The sequence below is a fragment of the Osmerus eperlanus genome, chromosome 4 (genome assembly GCF_963692335.1).
Source record: "Osmerus eperlanus chromosome 4, fOsmEpe2.1, whole genome shotgun sequence".
NCBI classification, from domain to species: domain Eukaryota; kingdom Metazoa; phylum Chordata; class Actinopteri; order Osmeriformes; family Osmeridae; genus Osmerus; species Osmerus eperlanus.
This window is the reverse complement of record NC_085021.1, coordinates 17,965,800-17,982,353: the sequence shown is the minus strand read 5'-3', so window position 1 is coordinate 17,982,353 and position 16,554 is coordinate 17,965,800. Positions and strand designations below refer to the sequence as shown.

At 44.6% G+C, this 16,554-nt stretch overlaps 1 protein-coding gene across 3 annotated transcripts in view; it reads right to left on the bottom strand.

Moving 5' to 3' along the window:
* Positions 1-13,344, bottom strand: part of ccdc120a (coiled-coil domain containing 120a) — a 28,081-nt gene extending 14,737 nt beyond the window's left edge. For 2 of the 3 annotated variants that reach the window (XM_062459804.1, XM_062459806.1), the window contains exon 1: positions 505-781. The gene's annotated coding sequence lies outside the window, so the exon portion shown is untranslated. Of the gene's footprint in view, positions 1-504; positions 782-12,542 lie in introns of those variants that run through there. The other variant, XM_062459805.1, reaches the window with a different exon arrangement.
* Positions 13,345-16,554: the final 3,210 nt, after the last annotated feature.

The window sequence follows — 16,554 nt, the reverse complement described above, 5'->3', positions numbered from 1 at the left end:
TGGACCGCAGACTTAGACAACACACTACAGGACCCTGCTCCATCACCTGGACAGTAACGTGTGTATCCAGGCAGAAACAGCAGTCATGAGGTCTAACTAGGTGATGGAGGCTTCTCTGTTAAGGAGTTGAGGGGGCTACCAATCTCTGACACTGATATACAGTCCACTTTATAATGTGTCTAAAAGCAGTGAATATCTTACAAAAACGTTTTGCCTCGACAAAGGTCATTGCAATTTAAGAAGCTCTACCTTGCAATCATAAGTGTTTAGGAACTACAACGTGACTTAAACCTAGAAGCTTGCCCTTTGCCAGGTCTACTTTGCAAGTTACTGTAGGCTGTCTGCCAAGTCGAAAAGATCTAACATTTCAGTTGGGAAACTTTTTAAACTTGTTCCGAATGACAGATTGAGCTGCATAACAACCAGCAACGCAATTCATGTTAGAATTAGGGTATGTTGTATTTATAGCAACAAAAAAAATCGTTATTATGGACGCCAGCTTACCTTGATAAACTATCTAAATACTGTTAGGTTCACCATCGACGGATCGCTGGAGAGGGGAATAGGTTCAAGCCAGGGCTGTGTCTGCTCTAATAACGCAGGTATGCATCAATTCCCTTGAAGTAATAATCCCCAAAAGGTCGTAAAAAGCATTATAAACATTCCGTCGCACTGTCACGTAGGTAACGCATGAAACTGGATGATTGTAGTTACTGTAAAACCTTCTTATAAATCAGAGGGTTTTCTTATGTTCCGTAGGCTATTCTCCGCACGGCTGCGCCTCTTGGTGACTAAGCTTCGTTCAGGTTGGTATCCTCAGCAGCAAGCTGGCTCTGTTCGCCGGGGCGTAACCAACAAACGAAAAGGGGTAGCTATAAAAACACATACATCAAAAACTTTTTAGGATGACTTTACGTATTTTAGAGTTCGTGAGTGTCGTTATATTAAAGGGAAAGTAGTGTATGCTACTATAGATGTACCTTCAATATCTTTCTTTTGGCATATTAACCTTTTTTTATTAACAGTCTCTCTATTTTTGTCAGTTGGTTTCGTCCTCCGAAGATGCTTAATCTACAGTATCTGCTATTACAATAGAAGTGTAATTTTAGGCAATTTGACAAAGCTCATTCAAAAATGAAGAGTATCGCTGTTTTAACAAGTATTTGGTTTACACTTTGGTTAGTTCAAGTCTTCATTGTATTTTTGAAGTTTATTGTTGTTTGTGCTAGTGAATGAGTACTTTTCAAGCGAGGTTGCAATAAGTGTTGCGTTTGCATTGTTACGTTTTTAACTCAACAGATTCCGGTGACAATCTAAATTGTGTTTTAATCATTTGTCTGAGATGGCAGGACAGTCTTGGACGATTAAGGATGAGGAACCAACAGCGTATCCCGTTCCCAGGCAATAAGGACCATTGAAAGGACATGGATTTACAAATGAATTGGTATCCCAGCTTACAGTAGCTGCTCACCATTCACATTCAACGAAGAGGGTCTTTCGATACATTTGTTTGCATAATAGTTGCAGAGAGGCACTTAACGCAGTTTAAAGCACATTAAGCACTTAAATACGGCAGTCCATGTATGCCACTTATTCGTTTTATGCAGGACATTTTTGGCCGAATGTCACACTCTTAGTATTTGCAGAATGGAGCAACACTTTTCTCTTAATATTTATATTAGTCAGAGTCAATATGTGTAACGGGGAAACTAAATTAGATTTGGTTAAATTAAGAAAACTGGCCCCTGTCCTGGATGTCGGTCTCTCATAAACATAGTCATTTAAATGGAGACCTTTACTTAGGATCAATTGCAAGACTGCTGCTTCACATGGAAATACATACTGTCAGATCTTCCTACTACTTTAGCTTGTCACAAGTCGAGGATAAAATAGCCAACATTACCACACCGAAGGCCATGTGTTTGTGTGTTTTAAGCAGTGGCAATCCCAGCTATGTATGGACCAAAAGTGCGCTGGGTTTACTCAGGGTTGCACACATTCACTCTCTCTCTCTCTCTCTCTCTCTCTCTCTCTCTCTCTCTCTCTCTCTCTCTCTCTCTCTCTCTCTCTCTCTCTCTCTCTCTCTCTCTCTCTCTCTCTCTCTCACACACACACACACACACACACACACTCACACAAACACACAACCGTGTGGGAATTCCGTGGCAACCCAGGGAGAATTCCAGGAAGGGCCAGGAGATGTTCTGTGTTCTGAAACCCTGCCTGACTTCCCCCCATTCAAACACAAGGTATTCTCTCTGTCTGTGTGTGTGTCGTGTGTGTGTAAGCATAGGGTTCAGACTGGGGGGTCCAGCAACAGTATGAACCCTGACTAAAGTGTATCCATCCATCACATACCAGACAGAGAACAACAACAACAGTACACATAGTCCAAACACAAATGGATTAGCTTTGACAGATACGTATGTGATGGACTGTGCACACAGTGAATATCAGCAACAAAGTCCACCAGCTTGTAATCCTGAGTAGAACATCCCCTGTCCTCAGACAGAGTCAGGCGCAGGGTGGCCGGGGCAGCAGGGTGGATGTCTTTCTGACGGATGCTTTCGGAGACAGAAGGACAAACAGACCGAATGGTTTCAGACAGAGTTATTAGAGTTCAGATAATCCAGTGGAGGAGTTATTAACTACTACTCGGGCCTGCTGACTCCAACACGCACACACACACACACACATGCACACACACACACATGCGAGAGAGAGAGAGAGAACAAACGATAGAGAGAGAGTGTGTCCTGGTGTTATTAAAGCACCAAATGGTTGTGTTGCATTGGGGGAGGCCATCTGTTAAACAGATCATCCCACATGTACCCCTTTTCCTTTGGTACATCTTTTTAGCCCTCTGTCTCCCAGGGGGTGACTAATGTCTGAAACGCTCAGTCATGGGTGTTAACTCCACAGCTACCCACACAGCCACGGCCATGGGGTCAAATAAGATGGTGGGCAGATCAGAGAAGCATTTCAATGTAAACTGTAAACCGATGGGGGGGGAATAATATATTTGATTATTGGTATTGTCTCAATGATCTTCTTTCCCCACACAATATTATTAACATAAAAATGCAATTTTTAAGTCCATGTGTCCTGAAAATACAACAATAAGTTAAAAGGCCAATTACAGATTGACATTATCGTTAATGTCATCTTCCAAAATCTTCTTGCATATCCACTGTAAGGTATTTAGATAGCCAACACAAACTCTAATACTGGAAGTGGACGTAGAAACAGCTGGAGGCTTCCCTGGTATTTGAGGGTTCTCATGGACACAGAGAAGGGAACACAGGCAGTGTTCCTACTGTCCTTTGCTTCATAAGCACCAGGAGATTTACACAGACTGAGACAATAGAGCTCACCCAGCCAAGAACAGGGCTACACCCCCGTCAGAGCAGGGAGGGAGGAGAAGAGAGGGGGGGAGGGGGAGAGGGAGGGAGGAGAAGAGAGGGGGGAGGGGGGGAAGGAGGGTACAGTGAAGCAGTGGAGAAGGGGGTACAAGGGGTGGAAGGAGGAGATGGGGAGGAGGGCAGAAGGTGTGATGGGGTAGGGCATTTTGATCAGCTGATTTTGACACGTTATAGATTAAACTCCCAAACCCTATGTGCCAGTTGGCAGGATCTCTCTCTCTTTCTTTCTTTCTTTCTCTCTCTCTTTCTCTTTCTCTTTCTCTCTCTCTCTCTCTCTCTCTCTCTCTCTCTCTCTCTCTCTCTCTCTCTCTCTCTCTCTCTCTCTCTCTTTCTCTCTCTCTCTGCCTCCAGAAGTTAGCATAATCCAGTAAAGAACCTTCAGAACCTCCCGCTCCCCCCCCCCCCCCTCTCTCTCTCTCTCTCTCTCTCTCTCTCTCTCTCTCTCTCTCTCTCTCTCTCTCTCTCTCTCTCTCTCTCTCTCTCTCTTTTTCTCTCTCTCTCTGCCTCCAGAAGTTAGCATAATCCAGTAAAGAACCTTCAGAACCTCCCGCTTCTCACCTCCTTATCCCTGTCTACTCTCCTACCACCCCCCCACATTCTCCCCTTTACCTCTCAGCTTCTCATGTCCTCGGCCCCCCTCCTCTTCTCCTCCTCCTCCTCCTCCACCTCTACACCTCTATCCTCCCCCTCTGCGGTCCTCTCTAATCCAGTGTTTGTTCAAGCTCTGTGAGTAGAGAGAGTCGCCTTTAGATGTGGGCTTGATCTTTACTGGCAGACAGTATTATCTCCTCTCCACCCACTACTTACCCTGCATGGCTGATCATGTCATTTTTATGCTTTGAGCGCGGAGCACCTGATATAGCACGTGTTAAATCAAAACGCTGGGTAAAGAGAATGTTTTACACATTTACTGTAGATAACCCTAACTGTCAGAGATCAGACAACTTTCTATTATTACACTCTCTAAGCTCTAGGAGTCATTGTCAGTGATGTTCCAGTGTTCCAGTCGGTCCAAAGGACTACAGAACCAAACCCAGCCATCACTGATATGATATTATCATGCTTCTCATCTTTATCATCTAATCGAAACATAACTAATCCCTCTCCAGACCTCTCTCTCACTCCCCCATACCCTCCCTCTCACCTTCCTCCTCCCTCTCTCCCTCTCTCCCTCTCACCTTCCTCCTCCCTCTCTCCCCTCCCTCTCACCTTCCTCCTCCCCCTTTCCCCCTCCCCTTCCTCCTCCCCCTCTCCCCCTCCCCCTCACCTTCCTCCTCCCCCTCCCCCTCACCTTCCTCCTCCCCCTCTCCCCCTCACCTTCCTCCTCCCCCTCCCCCTCTCCCCCTCACCTTCCTCCTCCCCCTCCCCCTCTCCCCCTCACCTTTCTCCTCCCCCTCTCCCCCTCACCTTCCTCCTCCCCCCTCCCCCTCCCCCTCTCCCCCTCACCTTCCTCCTCCTCCTCTCCCACTCACCTTCCTCCTCCCCCTCTCCCCCTCACCTTCCTCCTCCCCCTCCCCCTCTCCCCCTCACCTTCCTCCTCACCTTCCTCTCCCCCTCACCTTCCTCCTCCCCCCTCCCCTCCCCTGCTCCCTCCCTTCCTGACTTCCTCTCCCAGCTGACAGGATGACTGCCCAGCCCCAGTCATCAGAAAACCTTCAACACAACTTCCTACACTTCCTCAGGGCTCCACTATGTCCCTTCCCAGCCTGACTGTGACCTCATGAAGCCATTAACACCCAGCCCTGCTAGTAACCCTTACTCAACCACCTGCTGATAGTCAGCAGTATGACCTAAACTTCTTATATAACCATCATCTCTAACCATTAGTCCTGTCCATGACAATGTCATCTTTATTGAGGTGTGGGGAAGCTAGTCAATCCCAAGTCTATAACAACCCTTAAGTTTCCAGCTACCTCCATTCAACCAAATGTTGAAAACAATGGTGTTACATACTTACGTAACCAGGAACCATAGCAACAACAATCTTCCTAAACTGTCAATCTCACTAACCTTACAATAACCTTGTATAATAACTTATAACGTTAAAATAACTTTTTTTGGCATCCTGCTGTATTGTATTTTTCAGTTACTTGTTACAATCTGATTGGGTGTGGGTGTTTGATGTTGTGTATTTACTAACTCCCCTAATGATTAGCTGCTAGTCGATGTTGTGTCTGTGGAGCCAGACATACACACACAAATTCTCATTTCTCTCTCGCATACACACCCATACACACACACAGACACATAGAGTTATATATACAGGAGGAGCCTGTCTCTGGGTCTGAAGCGAAGGAACTTCAAACGGACGGCGTCTCGACGCAGAGCTTTGATATGGAGCTGGAGGAGCACTTGCAGAGGAGAGAAACCCAGCCACACACACACACACACTCACACACACATACACACTTCTGTTTCTGCAGGCAACATCCACTGTGAATTGTGTGTGTGTGTGTGTTTGTGATTATTTGTATGTGTGTATATTGGGGTTCATACAAATTGCAGTGACATCCGTCTCCAAACTTTAAATCTGAGTATGTCGGACAAATTTTGAGGAGCAATCATCTCAACAGCACTCAGAGTCAATGCACAAGACCTGGGCTTCAGGAAGCTTTTAGAAGAAGGAAAACATTATTGCTGCTGTTGTTGTTTTTGTTCTTTCCTTGAAAGAACCTTCAAAGACTGAAAGATTAGAACCCGCTGGGATAAGAGTTTCATTAATGAAACTATAAAAATAGTGAGTGGAGTGAAGCTAGATTGTAAGTCTTTGATGGTGGCAAAGTCCCTAGTCCCTTACCTTCCTAGTGTCCTTCCTAGAGTCCTTGCCTCCTGGTTGCCTAGCCTCCCAGCGTTTCTTCCTCTAGTCTGAGGTGAATGAGCAGCTGCAGCTGAGGTGTGTATACTATGTGTGTGTGTTGGGGAGGTTGTCTACAGCTGTCCAGCCCTCATGTCAGCTAACCCAAACATTGAGCCTGATGTCAGATCTCAGGGCCTGTCAGGACCTGAGATCCACGACACTGATACACACACATACACACAGGTAGGCAAGCTTCTGGAGGGAAGAAGGGATGGAAGGAAGAGGGTGTGGAGAGGATGCTGGCAGTCAAGGGGTAATCATCCAGTCAGAACAGGGGAGGAGAAGGAGAGAGGGACTTAAATATAAGAGAGAAGACAGGGCCTTTCAGATCATGAGAAGTGATAAGCTTGAGAGGGGTGAATATGCTTCATGATTAAATAGTGTTTTACAACTAGCAGCTAACAACATCACAGATTTAGAGAAAAGACAGCAAAATACCATGATAACTGTTAAAAGAATGTCAGTTTAGAGACGGGACAGAACATCTGGTTTGGAACAGGCCTTTTCCACACATACTTCACATAACACCTGGGGGCAGGGGTTGCCCCCCCCCTCCTTTTCTCTCAGGACAGTCTGTCTGTCATCATATCACCATACTGTTCTGTGACACCACTCATTGTTGCACACTTTCAACAACTACATATACACCACTAGTGATAGAAACATGTATGTGTAAGGATGAGTGTGTGTATATGTGTGTGTGTTTCAAGGCCAGCAGACCTAATGAGAGAACGGGAGGCGTGGAAGTTGATCAAGAGTGCCCCTACTGGTGCTGAAATAGGCTGCAGCCTGTGAGGGGTGAGAAGTGAACACCTTCAAAAGCACCAGTCACCACTTCCAGAGAAACAAGTGGCTTTTGTGTAAATTCACAAAATGCTAACTGGTCTGGCTCAAATAAAAGGGTAGAGACAAGGCAACAATCTCAAGCTACGATCACGAAGGAGGTTTAATTATTGGCCCCAAATCTCACATTGAACAATGGCCTGCGTGACCAAAAACTTTTTCCCGTTCTTACCTGTTCTCATTGTGGTGTGTGTCAGAGGAGGGTGTGTAGGAGGGTGTTATGAAGGCAGGTGACTCAGACTCATCGTGTGTTTGGGCCTACTGGGTCTGTATCCAGGCTACTGCAGAGCGAACATTACTGTCCACATGCTGTGATGCTGTTAGACTGGCTGCAGTGGTCTCGTGTGGACACAATGTAGTTACTGTAGCATACTTCAAATGTTCAGCTAGATCCAGTTCAAGGACATAGAAGTGTGTGTTTTTGTGAGTGTGTATGTGTGCCACAAGCATGAGTCCTTCACTGTAACCACTCATACACACACACACACACACAAACCATTCTTCCTTTATTTCTCCTGAATCCACTTTCTGTCTACATTCCCCTTTCTCCTTTTCCTGACTCCCCATCTAAGCCCCCCTTCGTTCTTTCTCTATTCACTGAGGACTGATGTCTCTGTCCAGTGTGTTCCAGTCAGGGTCACAACATAAATCAGGTGCTGAGCATTCTGGGTAGTTGGCAAACCTGTGAGACACCTCAGAAAACGAGTTTATGCTGCTGGATGTGAGGAGAAGAAGGAGAAGAGGAGGGGGAGAAAGAAGAGAGGGAGTGAGGAGGTGAAAAGGAGGAGGAAAGGGTAAGGAAAGAGGAGGAGAGGAAGATTTTCCGGGGTGAAAGGGAGGGAATGAAGGGAGGAATACACCTTATCACACACAAAGGTTCAGTTAAATACAGTTTGTTTCCAGAACATCAACAGCAATGCTCTCTACAACTTACTGCCAACTTCTCTCTCTCTTTTTCTCTGCACTAATTACTGTCAGTAGTTAGATGAGCTTGAAGGCAGTTAGTTTCTCACACCTGACGTTGCCAGCTGGCTCTTTATCAGTCTGCTCTACACCATGTTTTCTCTCGCCTCCTCTGTGTCTCTCTTCCTTCTAAAGCTTGCTTGTGTTTTCTCAGCCCTCCCCTCTTTCTTCAATCCTTCTCAGGCTCCGTTGTGATGTTTTCTCGTCTTCTATCTCTCCCCCTTTCCTTCCAGGCCATATGTGTTGTCTATCCCCTATCTTGTCTCTTGTTGTGAGACTGTGCTGAATAATGTATTCTCATTCGTTGTTATTGTTCCGTTTATTCACCATTCCGTGGTGCCAGCCCGTCCTTGACACTTCTGCTATTCTCGGTGGTTATCTTTCACACACCTCGTCACTATCAATTTAATTCCTCTTGGTCCATTGTATCAAAGGGAGGGGAGATGAGGAGAGGAGCGAAGAGGAAACAGCAACAAATGGCCGATCGGCAGCATCTCATATTTTTAGTCACCGGCTGCCTTATTCATACAGACATATGCATCTCCATGATCTCCATGATGGTACATTTGTCGTAACGGTTTCCCTCTCCCTACTTGCGTGTTCCTCTCAGCCTCCTCTCTCTCTCTCTCTCTCTCTCTCTCTCTCTCTCTCTCTCTCTCTCTCTCTCTCTCTCTCTCTCTCTCTCTCTCTCTCTCTCTCTCTCTCTCTCTCTCTCTCTCTCTCTCTCTCTCTCTCTCTCTCTCTCTCTCTCTCTCCCCCTGCTGCCTCAGCGAGGTGTTTGCCTCCTAAGTTGACCTACATATTTCTGCCTGAGTGAATCGCAGAGTGAGAAGCAGATCCGTCTCCATTCAACTTATCCCCAGGACCAATGCACTGCCTGAGCTAAATTGTACAGTCAAAGACAGAACACAACACCGGAGATGGAAAGGGAGAGAGGAAAAAAGAGAGAGGGGGAAAGAGAGAGGGGGAAGATAACCATTTTTGTGAAGAGAAGACAGTTGGTTGGCGAACGAGAAACAACCGCTGCATGGCAACAATGTAGAAAATCCCTTACTAAAAATAGCTGCATATCATAGGCTGGCTGCACCAGCAGGCCAGCCAATAACCTTTCACCCCTGGGTGCAGTAGTGGGGGGGCGGGGGGGGATCAGCGTGTGTTGGCAGAGTGACTGTGATCCAAACGTCTGGACAGATAACCTTAGGTGAAGTTCATGGCCAGCTCCAGGAACCAATACCAGTCCATGCGTTCCACCTTAGAACCTGCTCTAGTTGGTTTCCTCCAGGGGTTTGTTTCGCAAAGAGGTGATGAAGAGGATTCTGTTAGTTAGGACGACATAGAAAACAAATTGTATTTGTATATCAAGGTCAACATTTACAGTATAGCCTGAGCTATTCCCTTGCTGTCCACTGTGAATTATACAGTACTGATTTATGTTCACACAGGTTTCCATCTACCCACCCCCAGACGTAGGAGCCAATCCAAATGCCTCTTCTTAACACACATACTGCTCCCATTGGTCACACATCAAGCCCACAGTGCATCCTTGTCCAATCAATTGGTCTCTGGGAAGAACCCTTTTCCTTTTAACAATCTCCTCTCCTCTAACCCTCTTTCTTCTCCCCTATCCTCCTCTCCTATATCAGTTCTGTGGGTCCATCTGTAGAAGCCCAAGCGCATTAGACAGCCCACAGAAACAAAGTTAGGTGTTACTGTGAAAGATCGATGTTTCTTTCAGAAAGACCTGAGACTAAAATGTTTACATTTACATTTAGTCATTTAGCAGACGCTCTTATCCAGAGCGACTTACAGTACATTAACATAATTTATTCATATCCCTTATCAAAACAACAGAGGGCGAGGCCTCCAGTAAAGATTAATCAACATAGAATACAATTACAAAATATCTGAGCTGCCCTTGACTGTTGAACCTCTCATGGTACACAGGGTTTCTATGTAATGTGGCATTGAATGGGTGGAGATGTGTGTATTCCCCTCTGCAATCCAAAAGGGCCACATAATTAAAGAGAAAACATTGAGGCGTAAAATCCAGTAGTTTAGGGGGAGTGTGTGTGCGTGTGATGGTGTGTGTGTGTGTGTGTGAGGGTAACTTAACCATGAGTTTGTGCTTTCTAGTATGTGAGAAAAGCCCCAGTAAGAGGAGTCCTAATCTGCTTGAGCAGCACCAGCCTCTTTATTAAACTGATAGTCCACAGCAAGCGGCATTACGACTGTGACCTTAAAACACACACACACACAATAATTGTCAAATACCACAACAGCAGTGCATCAATCCTGTGAGTGTTGGGGGGGGTGCTTTACAGCATAAGTTGATTACAACACATGGTTGAATTGAAGGGATTTAAATGTGTTTTACTAGAATCATTTGCCTGCAGTAAACTGTCCTGTCCTCCAAGGGCATGACCCCCCACCCACCCAGCGTTAACATGCACAATCACTCAATGACTATCCCTCTCCTTACCTAAATGTCTTGTGAGCTGTATTCATGGATTCTGTTGAGATGTAAATTATGAAACGCAATGTTAATTAAATAAAGATTTGTGTTACTATGTTTTTTTTTTTACTCTTTCATCACTGTGATCCAGTGTCCGTCCTGTGAGGACCTCCTGTGTGTCTACCTTCATCCATCTTTAATCATGGGGGGCTTGAGCCAGCGCTCTCTCTACCTCTTCTCTGCAGAGGTAGACTATACTCTACTCTTGTCTCTCTCTCTTTGCTCTCTCCCTCGGGGTCTCTCTGTGGTCTTCTTCAGGTGCTCAGCAACAGTGGCCTACATAGAGGGAGGACAGGAGGTACTGCCTATAGCCATGCTGAAGACAGAAGGCAGGATGTACAGTGCCCTTGACAAATCCCCTCATTACACGACAACACAACTACAGAAGCATCTTTTGAATAGATGGGTGTGGGTTTTTTTACATTAGGAACTCAACATGATCACAGTTGCCAGCTTGACCAAGTATTTACCTCAGTCCAGTTCCTTTACTTAAGGTATTGTTTCTCCAACTCAGAAATCTGAGACAAAGAGAGTCACAGTTCGGTTTATTATCATTCTTGGCTCTCTGTTCTTCTGTCACACCAGCTGAAACATGCCTTGGTGTTTGCTCTCTAGAGCTTACTGAGCTTGATCATTACAGAGCTGAGAAACGGCAGAGATGTTTGCTGCTCTCAATGTCTATAGAAAACCAGCTACTGGACTTGTTTTCTAATGTTACATAGTGTAGCTTTAGGTTACTGGCTAAAATTGGACATTCCAAAAATGTGAGTAGGAAATAATAGTAAATAAAGATTCTTCAAATAATAGTTCATCTAGCCATAGAGTAGGCAGGACGGCTATGATCTCCAAACCCAGTACATGACCATGATAATTATAAGGAACAGAAATATCCATGTGAAGTATTCAAAGTGTCTGTTTGAATCTGTATCTTTGATCTGAAATTATTTTGAGTCCACACAAAAACACTCCCCTTGCCACCATGTGTGGTTCATCTTGTAAGAGTGCGCGCATGTGTCAGTGTATGTTAAAGAACGCATGTGCTTGTGGGTTCAGTGGTGTGCCTGTGTGTAACTGGGTGTGGTTGTGGGTTTGTGGGAAAGCCTTATCTTTAATATAGGATAACTCTCCAAAAGCCTCCCCGCCTCATGAAAGCCTTGCTGAGCCAGAGAAGAAGAAGAAGCTCTAATACCATGGTTACACAGGATTTAACATCATCTCAGAGGATGATTATGACTGCCAAAGCCTAACTCTCTCTTATTACTTGAACAGCACATTCAATAAGGACAACTCAGGACAGATCAAACATGTGTATAAGAGAAACACAGAGAGACAGAGAAAGAGACTGCTTGATTGATGAATAAAGTAGTGAACCATCATCAGTATGTTGTTTACAAAAACAAAATGTTCAACAGTTATTGTCATGAACTGCATAGCAACATGGTAGCTCATTATAATCCACAACTTTTCCTTCACGAGTTAACATCGAATGCCAAGGGTCCCTTTTGCGGGGATTATACATGCAACAGATCTTGCTAAGCTTATTTTGTCTAATGTTTGTTTCACCTATCGTCACTACGGATCACATCCCATGCTATCGAGGTCAGTGTACATTAGTCGCAACAAAACATCACCGGTTCTCTCACGGCCCACTGCGCAATCATCCTCTGAAGGACACCCTCCCATAGCTCTAAACACTGACCTGACCACACCCCCGCCGAGACGCACAGCTCGCGCGCACACGCACACACACTCCGACAAACATTCTCACACATGAGACTAACATGAGTAAATATTATGATGGCACACTGCAACAGTAATTAGTCTATAGTAGCCTAGATACAGTAACCAATGTGGGGCACATGGGGACTGGGTGGGTGCAGACGGACGAAGCATGTGAATGATATGATGCTGGTGGACACCAATGACCTATAAAATAACAAGCTACCTGTTTGTAGATTACAAGGGCGAATGGTATGCGAAGTTGCGATCCATCCAAAGAAGTATCAAACCTCGCGCTGAAGGAAAAAAAAAGGTGCGGCAAAAGCGCACCTGTTTGGGTGTCGTCCCTCCAAGTAAAAAAAGCTATAAGAACGCAATCCAAGGATGCGCGTCTCCCTCAACACATTCACGGAATAGAGATCTGGAATTAGGCTACACTGTGGGCTATACCTGTCAACTACAGTACCTGTAGTATCCCAGACACAAGCTGTGGGTGTCACTCCGCCCAGACGACTGAGGTTGGAGTAACAGTAAAGAGGTTGTTCCCCACAATTGCTTGAGTAAACACAATCTGTCCGTTATCATAACAACACTGGCAACGGCAACGTGGGTGCCTGTTTCTCACCTAATCGATTATTTATGACCCTACTGCAGCCAGGCGAAATATGAAAATGTTTTTTTCTGATATTTTTTCTATTGTGGCGTGGCATTGATTTCTCATTGAAGACAGATCTATTATTTTCATCTTCTCAGTGGTTCCCCCGAGGACACCGGATTTCCCATCCCGTCCTGTTCCAGATGTGCGCGTGCTGACCCGCTCCCAGCATCCTCATCTTTGCGCACGTCTCTTCAGAAGTCTGGAAGAAATACAGCAGGCTTTCGCAGATGGATAATAACACGCGATTTTTCTCATTCTAGGTCATAAACGATTAAGATGATTGTGGTCTTGCACACAAAGGCAACACAATAACATGGCAATCATAGACGCACATGCTCTTCGTTGAATACGCCCCCATCGCTCGGAAGCCGCTCCCGTATCCACGGACGCTAACCTATAGGAGCAGACTAGCCTACTGGACACTACAGCCTCCGAGATCCAATCCTGTCCTCGCAACAAGCTAGTTTCATTCTAACCAATAGCGCACGTGCATTAACCCTTTCACTGCTGAGACGCGTTCTCGTCATTGGAACCTAATCTGAGCTGCGTAAAATCGCATTCCCATTCATTTCAGTTTTACACATAGCTTCAGCTGTAAAATATACATTCAGAAGGGATTGGAAAAGTAGATTGATCGGTGGCTTTGGCTATACTTTAAGTACCCTGCAAGCAACAGGTCTTTCTGTTGTTTCCGAGTTCATGTATTGCATAAATATTGAACTGTTTATTGGCGTGTCGGTGGATGGTAAACTTTCGTATTTCGCTATCTATCAAATAAAACATGGCCAATCTTCGCTGTTTTACCTGTTTACGGACACAAAATAGGATGAAGAAAATTGAAAATCAGAAAGAAATTCCAAATGAGGTTTTATTTGAAACTATGAAATCAAAATTTAGAAATAGGCCTACATATTCAATTCATGTCCTGGGAAAGAATACATTTTCCGGGACAGTCGCTCAAAAAAAGAGAACAATCCCGGGAAAACCTGGACGGGTGGCAACCCTATAATCCGCGAAAACCTCTGTACGGATTATAGGCCGGGTGGGTCACGTATCTTTTTAACGGTGTGGCAAATGCTATCTGGTCTCTGTTCTTTCAGCTGCTGAAAGACAAGAAATTCAACACTGCTCTCTTAAGCATCCTGTTAAATGTGCCTAAAAACGCCTAAACAGCATACCCAAAGTAAATTGGAAGCTGTTCTTGAACCATTTGGAGTACATGCATGTAAATGATCTCTTTTGAAAGCTGACACTCTGAAGTTATGTCCCCTGTTGTCAGGACCCCTGTCAGTCCTTCTAGTGTTGAGTAATAGAAGCTTGAACACAAGGAAAGTGAAAATGTCTATTTCCGCCTAGATTTTGTTTTGAAAACAGAGGCCTGAAGAGGCCTAGAGGTGGTAGGTATTATCTGGAAGACTAAATTGGACCACAGGTTGAAGCCTTACCCAATTCAAATCAAAAGTCAAACATAATACCACAATATATTCATATTTGACACATGTTTTTATAAGAGTACATCCAGGAATTTTCTAAAAGGGTCTTTTGGAGACTCCAAAATGACCCTTTGTAACCAAGGTCAAATAAAAAGGTAATATTTTTCATAATTGTTATCTCTAATGAAAGGTGGTACTTAGAACTATCATATATAATAGCTAAATCCCTAATTAGTAATACTGAAACACAAAAACTGAAGCATGAACACATTGGAGTGCTTTATCTGATTCCAAGGATTGGCGCACAAAGAACACTGATTCTGTCAACCATATTGCGCAATCGACTGTTATTTTGAAGGCTCCACAGACGCATACAAATGAGGTATTGGCATTTTCAGCTAGCTGTCAGCTACAAGGCTAACAAGCTAATTTCAGAGCCAGTCGAAGCCAGTTCGAGAAATTTGTTTAGAACGAGTGTGGGGGGGGGGGGCGGGGGAGGGGGCAGGACGCACAGACCTAGTTGGCTTTAGAGGGCTGTCAACGGGGCATGGAAGCTCCTATTGGGTCGAACAAGGTGTCAATCAAAAGGGGAGGGTTCAACGGACATTTTGATACCTTCATTTAGTAAATACTCCGTTGCTAACCGGAGAAAATAACACTTTTATGTGAACAAGTTGTTTCTTCCGTCGGCTAACTTGCATAATGAAACAAAGGATAATGGCTATTCATGAACGTAAAACATTGTATTTGGACGAATTACTTTACATGGTTAGATACTTTGAACCCTTGGGACTTACGCAGATCAAGTTTTGATGGCATGATTTGCACACCTGGACCTATTTGAACAACTTAGGGTGAGTACAACTTTTTTCTTTGGCATTGTTGAAGGAATGTTCACCGGAAAAAGACGTTGACTTTGCTTGCTATTGCGACTTGATCTTGAATTGGTTTATTTCAATGGAAGCACAAGAATCGTAGCTTTCCAACGATGTATAACATGTGTAGCGTCTAAAAAATATATTTGTTAGAATTTAGTGCGTCGTAACTGAGGGAGGGGGAGGCAGCATTTTTGTCTCGCGGGCGAAACAGGAGCGTAAACAGGTGCTTTAACCCTTGTGTTATCTTCGGGTCATTCTGACCCATCAGTCATTGTGACCCACCGTCGTATTGCGACAAATTTACCTCATACAAAAACAAAGTGAAGCATTTTCTTTTAACTGTCGGGCTGTCTCAGACCCCCCACATTGGAATGGTTAAAGGAAAATTATTTGTATTTGTTTTTGTATTGGGTAAAATTGGGTAAACACAACGATGGTTCGTTATGAACCTTTGGGTCATGTGACCCGAAGGCAGCACGAGGGTTAAGAGAAGTGATATAGCTTCGGAACAAGAGATTATACTAGTGTAGGCCCATCTAGGTAACGCGATTAGGCGACAACCACATTCAATTTTAGACATTAACACTAATAAACCAGTCTGATTGTTTTATGTGACAGGACTAAATAGAAGCCTCCGTGCAGTCCTTTCTTGAAGCAGTTTTCCTACCAGGAAAACAAAGAAGCTCTTTAAGGAAAGGAATGCACGCACGCACGCTACACTGTGTAACAGTGTGTGTATGTGTAGCCCTCTCTCAGCTTGTTGGTAAGGGTATCTGAGTGCAGCAGGCATGTGTGTATGATTTTGTAAAGAATTAAGGATTAGCATAGGCTAATCAGCACTTTCTGTAATAGGACCACCTCTTACTGGTGCCAGGGATAGTACAGTAGTTCAATGAAGATCATTTAACTATACAGTTCAGTATCCCTTCAAGGCCAAAAGGAACAGATGTGTGCACTCTGGCCTGAACTGCAGATGTTACACTCTAAAACACAGATGACGAAAGTGGGAACACAGGGTTAAGCATCATTGCATGTAAATACACAGGGTTTACTCTGATCCTGACTACTGGAATGGGATTCTTTTTACATTATATTAGTAGTAGTAGTGCCCTCTGTTGGAGGAGATGGGAATTGTAGTTTACATTTACATTTAGTCATTTAGCAGACGCTCTTATCTAGAGCGATTTACAGTAAGTACAGGGACATTCCCCCGAGGCAAGTAGGGTGAAGTGCCTTGCCCAAGGACACAACGTCATTTTGCAGAGCCGG